Consider the following 7,864-nt stretch of genomic DNA (forward strand, 5'->3'; position numbering starts at 1 on the left):
TTTCTTATTTATTGTGATGCAAAGAGACAAAGAGAGAGGTAGAGACAGAAAGAGCTTCCATCTGCTGGTTGACTCAACAAATGTTAGCAATGCCCATAGCTTGGTGAAGGCCTGGCTTGGGTCAAAGCCAGAAGCCAGGATTGCATTCCATATCTCTTGGGTTGGTAGAGGGAACCTATTTATTTGAGTCATCAGCACTGTCTCCCAAGATCTGCATTGGCAGGAAGCTGTAACCTGGAGCCAGAATCAGGAATCAAACCTTGGTACTCTGATATGGGATGAAGGCACCTTAAGTGCTAGGCTAAATGCCTTCCCTCTTCGAAAACATATGATTTGTTTTTAGGCTTTTATTTTGAATTTTCAGAGAATTTTTGCAAGAAAAAAAATCAGATTTACTAAGTTACCAATAACCCATGATAAAGTGTCATTGATAACAGAAATGGTCGAACACTGCCACCTGCTGTCAGTCTTCACAATCTGCTGTTAGGACTGAGGTTAGGTTTCCTTCTAACTCACAGAGAGATGTTGGAGCATCTGAATCACCAGTGTGTGTGTGTGTGGGGGGGGGTTCTCTGGGGTTTCTGATTCTGTTAGTCTTGGCTTGGACTCTAGAATTTGCATTGCTGACAGTTCACAAGTGATGCTGTTGTTGCTTGTCCAGCCACTGATCTATTTACAAATCCCAAGGACGTATGCCCTTGATTAGTGGCACAAAGATCTCCTGACAAAAGAACTCAGCTTGGATGGCTCTAGGAAGACTTAAATGTGATTGCTTATTCTAACCTAGCCTATACTACACAAAGAATATGTCGAGTGTGAAAGCCAAGTAGGAACGGAATTGATCAGAATTATAATCAGACATGTGGGTTGGTGTGGTTGAAGCTGGGTGATTATGACAGAAGAGCATGGGATGAACTGAAGTACAGAAGATTGTTTATATAAGGAAATAGCCTACCCTGGAATGTAGAGGACCTGCCCATATGAAGGAGAGCTGATTCCAAATGGAATGGAGAGTGCTAGCCTTTGACGCTCTGGGCACAGTCCCAATTTTCCTGTCTTTCTTTCATATACCGCATTCTAATTTGTCTTCAAAATTCATTTACTCTTAAAAGCAGATGGCCAGAAGTGTGAAATTTTGGTGGTTCTGAGTCCTATCATTTTTGTCATCACTAATGTTTTCTGTAAAACTGGAATATCCATTGATTAATTAACTCACAGAGCAAAACTGTGCTTTTGAACTTTGGAAACTGACAAGAAGGGATGTATTGCAGCCACTTTTTTATTCTGATAAAAGACACATAACATTAGATTTACCACCGTAATCATTTTTTAAGTGTACAGTTTAGCAGTCTTCAGTATATTTACATTATTGTACAATAGATCGTTAGAGAATTTTCATCTTGCAAAACTGGAACTCTATATATCCTAAACACCAATTCCCTTTCCTTATCCCCTTAGCTCTTGACAAGCTCTTTTCTATTCTCTATTCCTGCGCTTGTTTGTTTTTTAGTAATAAGCCTGCCAGCCATGTTTAATGAAAAGAATGTATTTGACAGATCACCAGGCAGACATCTCAGGAAAGAACTCAGCACTCAAGTCCACATCCAGACTGGAGTTATTGTAGCCTACCATTTTCTTCCCCATCTGCTTTCTAGGGTATTGTTGGTTGGAGGGCTTTCCAGGTGTGGTGGAATTCATGAAATTCCTCCCAGAACTTCATCAGCACAGTTTTATTGCCCTCTTGGTGCAGGGTAGGGGAAGTATGTTGTGTCACACTTCCTTTTTAAAGACTGCATAATATTCCACTGAATGTGTATATACCATAGTTTCTTTATCCTTTCATCAACTGAGAGACACTTGCCTGTTGTAATAATGCTGCAGTAGACATGGAAGCATAGACATCACCTCAATGTTGTGATTTAATTTCCTTTGTATGTATGTCCAGTAATAGGATTACTAGTTCATATGATAGTTCTGTTTTTTAATTTTTTGAGGGACCACCATTCTGTTTTCTATAGTGACAGCATCATTTTGCATTATCATAATAATGTTGTGGCAAAAACAGTTCTGATTTCTCCCTTTAGTGGCCATCCTAATGGATATGAGGTGCTAGCTCATGATTTTCATTTCATTTCTCTAATAATTAATGACGTTGAGCACCTTCTCATATGTTCATGGGCCATTTGCATGTCCTCTTTGGAGAAATATTTAGTCAAGCCCCTTGTTTAATGGGGTTAGCTTTGTTTTTGTTGACTTGTGGAAGTTCCTCATATATTTTGGTGTCATACCCAAGAAATCATTCCCAAATTCAATGTCTTCAAATTTTTCTCTTATATTTTCTTCTAAGAGTTTTACTGTTTTAGACCTTACATTTGTCTGTAATCCATTCTGAGCTATAGTCCTTCTTTACTTGTAGTTTTGATTTCCATAATTTTAATTACCTGTAGTCAGTTGTACTCCAAGATATTAACTGGTTAATAATTAATGTTTTAAATTGTTTTCCATTTTGAGTAGAATGCTGAAATCTTATGCCAATCCATTCCATCCAATCTGGACATGAATCTTCACTTTATAAACATATCTACACAGTATGCACAACTCACTTATTAATCACTTAGTAGTTGTCTTGGTTATCATATATGGTATCACAATGTTACAATGCTGTGTTCAAGTAACTCTAATTATACTTGATTATGGTTACAAAGTCCAAGGGTAATGATGCTGGCAATTTTATTACAGCATATTGTTATAATTATTCTATTATTAACCTTTTGCTATGCATAAGTTATGCATTAAACTTTATCACAGGTATGTATTTATATAAAAACATACCATAGAGTTTGATACCACACAAGATTTTAGGCATCAAATGGGGGTATTGAAATGTATCCTTGCAGATAAGGGGGAACTACTATAACATGGTATACATTAACAGTCCAACTCCGTTCTTAATATAGCCCATGATAATACTTGTGTCAATGCCCCTAGATATTTCGTAAACTGCCCAATGTCATTCTGAGAAAATCTGGTTTGCTTTGTCATGCCTTTTATATTTATTTTCTTGCCTTGCTATTTATTTTTCTTAAAAATTTATAACCATTCTTGGCCGGCGCCGCGGCTCACTTAGGTAATCCTCCGCCTGCGGCGCCAGCACCCTAGGTTCTAGTCCCGGTTGGGGTGCCGGATTCTGTCCTGGTTGCTCTTCTTCCAGTCCAGCTCTCTGCTGTGGGCCGGGAGTGCAGTGGAGGATGGCCCAAGTGCTTGGGCCCTGCACCCGCATGGGAGACCAGGAGGAGGCACCTGGCTCCTGGCTTAGGATTGGCACAGCATGCCAGCCATAACAGCCATTTGGGGGGTGAACCAACGGAAGGAAGACCTTTCTTTCTCTCTCTCTCACTGTCTATCTTTGCCTGTCAAAAAAAAATTATAACCATTCTGATATTGTGTCATCCAAAGTACCTACAACAGGAAAGATTTTGTATACTAAGCTCAAGTTTTTTTTTTTTAATTAAACTTTTAGTTAATGAATATAAATTTCCAAAGTACAGCTTATGGGTTACAATGGCTTCCCCCTCCCAAAATTTCCCTCCCACCCACAACCCTCCCCTCTCCCGCTCCCTCTCCCCTTCCAATCACTTCATGATTCATTTTCAATTCTCTTTATATACAGAAGATCAGTTTAGTATATATTAGGTAACGATTTCAACTGTTTGCCCCCATATAGCAACACAAAGTGAAAAAAAATACTGTTGGAGTACTAGTTATAGCATTAAATAAGAGTGTACAGCACATTAAAGACAGAGATCCTACATAATATTTTTTTAAAAAATTAATTAATTTTCTATGCCATTTCCAATTTAACACCAGGTTATTTTTTTATCATTTCCAATTATCTTTATATACAGAAGATCGATTCAGTATATAATTAGTAAAGATCTCATCAGTTTGTACCCACGCAGAAACACAAAGTGTAAAAATACTGTTTCAGTACTAGTTATAGCATCACTGCACATTAGACAACACATTAAGGACAGATCCCACATGGGATGTAAGTACACAGTGACTTCTGTTGCTGACTTAACAATTTGACACTCCTGTTCATGGCGTCAGTAATCTCCCTAGGCTCTAGGGAGAAACAATGAACTGATCAGCTCTTGTCCTGACTCTAGATGTACAATGTAATACTTTATCCTTTTTAGTATTTGTTGTTGTTGTTGTTCTAGTACTAGTGGTTGAACTCTGTAATTAACATACAATTATTCTTAGGTGTTTAAATTTTAACTGAAAAGTGATCCCTGTTAAATTTAAGAGTGGAAAAAGAGAGGGAGAAGATGTACAATTTGGGACATGCACAATCAGACTTGCCCCAAATGATGGAGTTAGAAAAGTGCCAGGAGATTCCAACACAATCCCATCAAGGTGGCATGTACCAATGCCATCTCACTAGTCCAAGTGATCAATTTAAGTTCACATTCGATGGCTCTGATAGGTCTAAGAATCAAAGGGATCACACAAACAAGACAAGTGTCTGCTAATACTAACTGATAGAATCAAAAAGGGAAAGATCCAACATGGGAAGTGGGATACACAGCAGACTCATAGAATGGCAGATGTCCTAAACAACTCTCTGGCCTCAGAATCAGCCCTTAAGGCATTCGGATCTGGCTGAAGAGCCCATGAGAGTATTGTAGGCATGGAAAGCCAAGATACCATGGAAAAGAAAAAAAAAAAAAAAAAGAAGACCTAAATGAAAGATCTCTGTGAGTGAGATCCCAGTGGAAAGAACGGGGCCATCAAAGAAGGAGGTACCTTTCTCTGAAGGGAGGAGAGAACTTCGACTTTGACTATGACCCTATCGGAATAAGATCAAAGTCAGCGAACTCTAAAGGCTTCCATAGCCCTGGCAACTCATGACTAGAGCCTAGGGAGATTAAGCTCAAGTTTTGAAGTTGAAGAAAAGTATAAATATATATAACACTAATAATAATAATTAGTAGTGAAATTATTGCTGCAACCCATATAACATATATACTCCGAGGGACATACTATTTTCAAGTCAGCTTTCTTCTTCAACTCACAAGATTTTTCTTTAAAAAATTTATTTATTTATTTGAAAGTCAGTCTCTCTGTCTCTCTCTCTCACTGTCCACTCTGCCTGTCAAAAATAAAAAAAAAAAAAGAAAGTTACACAGAGAGAGAAGGAGAGGCAGAGAGAGAGAGAGAGAAAGAGAAAGGTCTTCTATCTGCTGGTTCACTCCCCAGATGGCAGCAACAGGAGAAGCTGCGCTGATCTGAAGCCAGGATCCAGGAGTTTCCTCTGGGTCTCCCACGTGGGTGCAGGGGCCCAAGGACTGGGGCCATCTTTTACTGCTTTCCCAGGCTATAGCAGAGAACTGGATGAGGAGTGGAGCAGCCGGAATTCAAACTGGCATTCATATGGGATGCAGGCACTGCAGGTGGTGGCTTTACCCGCTATGCCACAGTGCCAGCCCCTCAACTTACAAGATTAAAAAAAATGTGTTATGTATATTTGAGTTATGATATGGAATATCAATACCACTGGCCGAAACAAATGACAATGTCGCCAGATCCAATCCACTCTATTATTGAAAAAGATGTAGCCATCATCATCAGTTAATGTTTATTAAGCACAGACTGTGTTAAGTACTTGGCATTCCCATTGCCTTAGCTCTTAGTAACTCCAAAGTTAGTCCTAGAAAATATTTAGGCAAAACAACCAGATATTTTGTGGAGAAAAATTGTCTTCCAAGCTGCAACTGCCCTTTAAGAACAGATTCTGTTTACTGAAAGTTCATTTTGTTTTGCTGAGCATTTTGGAGTTTGAAATATACAGTGGTGGGATTGCATCTCAGGAAGAAGGTACGAATTGTAAATATTTTTGTGATAGCTTTATTGAGTGAAAACAATTTGGACTTCCTTGGGGGTTAATATGGCAGCTAATAGTACAGCAAGATGGAAAGGGTAGTGGTGAGAAGAAATCAGCAGATACCAAGGGTGTAGGACACTGAGGTTTATGTCATAGATACTGGTCATTTGAAGGCTGAAGCAAAGAAGGAAATTCTGTGCAGTATTTCATGGAACAGTTAGTTTAAAAATTATTACTAATTATAATTATTAAAAAAGCTTACATGACTTTAAAAAGAATTAATTAAATAAAATACATGGAAGAATGATTATGGATTAATTTACGTTTCACTGATAATAGTTATGTTTTACTATTTACATCTAAAGCCTTAGCAAAGAGAGAATAGGTCACAACTGCATGATGAAGTATTACAGAGGTTGTAAAAATCAAATTTCTAAGGATAGTACAATGAAACAGGAAAATGCTCACAATACTATGTTGAGTGGGAAAAGTAGAACACTCACTGATATCTGCCCCATGAGCCAAATTGTAACTGATGGAGAAAATCTGGACATTATACATAAAAATATTAACAATTCTCGATATTTAATCCTCAAGATTAAGAGGAATTATTTTCTTCATTTCACTTTCTATATTTTCTAAGTTTTTTTTTTTTTTTTTTTTTTGACAGGCAGAGTTAGTGAGAGAGAGAGTGACAGAGAGAAAGGTCTCCCTTCTGTTGGTTCACCCCTCCAAATGGCTGCTAAGGCCAGCGCGCTGAGGCCAATCGGAAGCCAAGAGCCAGGTGCTTCCTCCTGGTCTCCCAGGCGGGTGCAGGGGCCCAAGCACTTGGGCCATCCTCCACTGCACTCCTGGGCCACAGCAGAGAGCTGGACTGGAAGAGGAGCAACCGGGACTAGATCCCGGCGCCCGTATGGGATGCCGGCGTGCAGGTGGAGGATTAACCAAGTGAGCCATGGCACCGGCCCCTATTTTCTAAATTTTCTACAATGATTGTGTTCCATTTTACTGAGACTATAACCATTAAAATTTGATCCATAAAATACTTTAATTTAAAAATAACTTGAATAATGAAAAACTCATATTTGGGGAAAACAATGGCAACTCATACATATAAAGTTGAAATAGAAAAGAATCATGTATAAAAAATCTTAGATGTTAGCATGCTAAAAATATCTAAAATTATCTCGTTTATTAATTAGTTGATGATAAAAAAAATCCTTAGAAAACCATGAGGCTGATGACCACAACTAAAATTCTATCAAGACAGATCAATTTGTAATTCTTTAATATTAAAACTAGCAATAAAATACAAATATAAACATATAAAACATATTAAGTGAAACAGTAAGGTAAAAATATTGTATTGAATTAGAATAGTCTCTAAACATTTAGCAAACCTGGTCTGGATCAAAGGCTCAAAGCTGGAAGAAGGTTGTAAAGATATTGCTATGCTTTTGGTCATCAAGCTTTCTGTGCACCCTGAAAAATATATCACATGCATGCACTGCTATCTAAATATATGGAAACATAGAGATAATAGAAAATTGCAATTGCAATTGCATTTAAATGTGCTAAGGTGATTTGTTTTTGTGTTCTTAATTTAAATCTTATGATAATCCAACTGCATGTTGGATGTTGAATATGTGTATCCTCAATAAGCAACAGTAAGAATACAGTTTGATACAATCTGGGAAAGCAATTATTAATTGGGACCAAGAACTATTTTTAATTTTGTTGGTGTGTTAGAAGCATTGTAGTTATATATATTTGGAAACTGTGTCTATTTTGAGATATGTAAAAGTGAAATAACATGATGTGGAATCTGTTTTCAAATATTTCAGCAAAAAATGAGATAAGAAAAAGGAATAGGCAAGGAAAAATACCAAACTAGTAATATTTTTTCAATCTGAGTAGTGAATATTAAAGTTTACATTGTATTACTCTACTTTTGTGAATTTTGTAATGTTCACTAAT

This window comes from Lepus europaeus, chromosome 3 (genome assembly GCF_033115175.1).
Source record: "Lepus europaeus isolate LE1 chromosome 3, mLepTim1.pri, whole genome shotgun sequence".
NCBI lineage: Eukaryota > Metazoa > Chordata > Mammalia > Lagomorpha > Leporidae > Lepus > Lepus europaeus.